Here is a 3482-nt window from a genome sequence, read left to right on the forward strand (position 1 = left end):
ACAAATTCAGTCGTCTGTTTGTAAAAATGGGTTGTTGTGACCTATACGTCTTGACAGACTCTTCGCGTTTGCTGCCGGATCCTGAAATCAAACAGTTTGTCAACAAGTGGCCACGAAAGCCTTAACAATTTCTATTTTCAATATTTCGGCGATCCAACTGTTCTCCATCTTCAGGAGAACGCTGCTTCTGTTGCTGAGTCCCGTTGAGCACTGTTCTGTCTCAGCAGCGTTCTCCTGAAGATGGCAAACAGTTGGATCGCCAAAATATTGAATAGATTTCAGGATCCGGCAGCAAACCTGAAGAAACTTTCAAGGCTTATTACGCCGGGAAAGACTACTAATTTCGCAGGGAAAGTACTATAACCAGGGAACTACGCTTTTGTTGAGGAGGCTCTTAGATAAAATCGCAGAATCCTGAAAGTGGTGTTTTCATTCCGAAATACACATAGGTCTGACAAACCAATATTACGAACGTTTGACGATTGTTGCTGATAACTTAAAAGAACATATGATTTTTGGTGCCATACCTGTTCACGTGTTAGGAACGACATCGCCCGTAAAAATTTGAAAAGGCTGCGCAAACTGTAAGTAATAGTTACGTTACTATGATTTAATAATACAAGAATCAACAAAATGAAACAGATTTACGAAATCAACTCTTTCCTTTATAGATCTCTTACAAGAGCAGAATCCAGCTGCCTGGTTCGACATCTTATAGCGGTCTGTTCTACAGTTTAACAGCTGTGCAGCTGTGGCGTCTCCCATCTGTTTCCTAGGGTTTGTTTATGTTACTATGAGTGATGGTAAGATGCTGCATCTCGGGACGAAATATGTATATTTTAGGCCAAACATCACAGCTATCAACATTTCAGGTTATGATTAGAGCTTCGCCACCAGTGACGATATCATTATATGGTGGAAGGTGTACCAGCGTCGATTTTGGATGTTGTACGCCAATAATAATTGCGATTTGAACAGTTTCTGATGTTAATGATGAAAGAGACTTAAAAAGTGGGAGACGAGCGAACTCTAAAATGAATGAAGCATGCATGAGTCACAAAACTGATCGCCACCAGCTTACAGATTTTCCAGAAACAGTTTTGTAAGTATATCAGGTTTACATCAATCCAGCATGATTTTAATGTGTGTAACAGACATCTTATTCATCAGTTCTCTACATTAGTTTTCTTGTTTGTTATCAGATATACTCAACTAAGTGTGGTATGGAATAAAACACTGGATTTGGAAGTAGTACTACGAGAACATGAACGGGGCTATCCAAGAAGAAATTGACCCATTTCTTATTTTTGTCAATTAGCAAATTTAAGGTATATTTGTATTTTTAAGATGCAACGTGAGCACTTAATTTACGAAAATTTTTAAGTATGGCAGAATAACCTGGCACAGAATAATGAGAAAAAATTTTCGCAAGTTGAGAATTTGATGAAATTGATTTGATCTAAGTAAACCCTTTGTAACTGATCTGTCATTTTTCGTTTCAATGTATGATCTGACATGAATTTCTCTTAAGCGTTATTGTTGTATCTTGATAATTATTTTGTTGATCTTCCCACTATGATCATATTGGGTGGAAATCGATAACAGTATAGTATTGGTGCATACGTAGTTATGAAGTAACTCACATTATTTACTATTGGATTCAGAGTGCGTTGAAAAGTATTCACAAAAAAACCATTCAGGGAGTTCCATTAGAGGAAGCCAATCACATAACATTTAAGATATCAACGCAGATATTACTTGCAAGAAATCATTTTTTCTGTTTCAAGTTTTGTCAGTTTGAGACTGTACTCATAAATTGTTGGACATGGCTATTGTGCATGTTCCTTCTACACACTACTACTTCCCTACCTTTTCCTGAAAGTTAGAAATATCGATGTATTGTTCAGACAGTGTGCCAAGATCGCATCGCGTCGTAAATTGTAACATTATTTAAAGTACATGTTATGTTCCGGCTGAGGATGAAAGAAACATTTCGCCAGTTACTTACACGCAATAAACATTTCTGTTACGCGTTATTGTTGTATTTTGATAATTATTTTGTTGATCGTCCCACTATGGTAATGTTGGATGGAAAGCCATAACAATATAGTATTGGTATATACATAGTTATGAAGCAACTCACATTATTTACTTTCGGATATTTTCAGTAACAGTAAAACAATTCTTTAGTATGATTTCTTTCTATCTGAGGACGGATTCGGCTGCCAACAGAAGCATCATGAATCAAAACCGTGTAGAAATTAGAAGAAACAGAACTTCTTGCTGCTCAATAAACTTATATGTATGCTGCAGCTGCAAGGAAACTGGAAGTGGAGTGTGAATGTTCAGATTAACTTATACTTTATTGTTTGTTAGCAAACATGTTTCCAGATTAATGTACGACTCAACTGCCTTTCCAATTGAAAGACATGTTTGCTTCTTTTAATTTGTTCATGACCGAACATTAATATATAAATTATTCGTAAACTCTAATGTATGAAAATATGTATGAGGAAATTTCCTTAGAAACTTACAATTTAACAAAAGTTTTTCAACGTTAGGTCAATTTCTTTAATGTCACAAATTACATAATTTTTTTTTAATGGAGACTTATAATACCGCTTCAAAACGAAAATGACTCAGTCTCTATTTCCTTACTTTTCACAAAGTAACTTCGATATTTATTTTCAAAGAGTCTGCAAAGTAATAAACTGTCACGCTTATTTTAAAATGGCACTATTCAAACAGCTGAAAATTTATATTTCAATGTGCTACATTGTTCTATATTCATTCATGTGTATGCTTGTCTGTGCTAGGCAAGAATGTGCTTCATTGTTCTACGTTCGTTCCCGCATATGACTATCTGTTTATAAAAGTTGAAATTCCAATTCCATGAAGTGTTCTGACATTAATTCAAATGTGATTATTTCTTTTCTAATGTAAACGGTTAACATACACTGAAGTTCTTAGTTTTGAAAGGCTAAAAACAAAAACAAAAAAAGATAGAAGTAGAAATAGGATAAAATGGTTCTCAACACGTGAAATAAGATCTCACAAACAGTTATGTATCTTGAATACAGAGTTACAATATTCTAAAAGATTGTGTTGTATTGTCATTTTGTATTTTGATAAAGTAACTTACGATATATGTAAATACTTGAACATAACAAAGTGCTTCTCAGCAAATCAGGTAAAACCTTAAAAACAGGAAATATCTCGTACTACTGTAAATGACTGTATTATGTTTTCGTATTGGAAATCATGAATATTGCTTACGATACATGGAAATATTTGAATAAATAATAATAAATATAGCTGTCAGCGTAATGAAGATGTATTTTTTATACTATTCATAGCCATTTTGTGTAAACTAAAGTACCACTGAAGCATCAGGAATGTCATAAATCCCTCCAGCCTTTGTTGCCAATAGATTGACCCTGATAATGGCGCTGCTTTTTATTCAAGGAGCTTCTTATTTGGAC

At 34.5% G+C, this 3482-nt stretch overlaps 1 long non-coding RNA gene across 1 annotated transcript; it reads left to right on the forward strand.

The window, feature by feature from the left end:
* The first annotated feature begins 335 nt into the window (after positions 1-335).
* On the forward strand, positions 336-1408 carry LOC124613217. Its single transcript, XR_006979626.1, has 4 exons — positions 336-584; positions 672-777; positions 873-1102; positions 1203-1408. It is a non-coding gene; the product is annotated as an uncharacterized LOC124613217 (long non-coding RNA).
* The last annotated feature ends 2074 nt before the right edge of the window (positions 1409-3482 follow it).

The sequence above is a fragment of the Schistocerca americana genome, chromosome 4 (genome assembly GCF_021461395.2).
Source record: "Schistocerca americana isolate TAMUIC-IGC-003095 chromosome 4, iqSchAmer2.1, whole genome shotgun sequence".
NCBI lineage: Eukaryota > Metazoa > Arthropoda > Insecta > Orthoptera > Acrididae > Schistocerca > Schistocerca americana.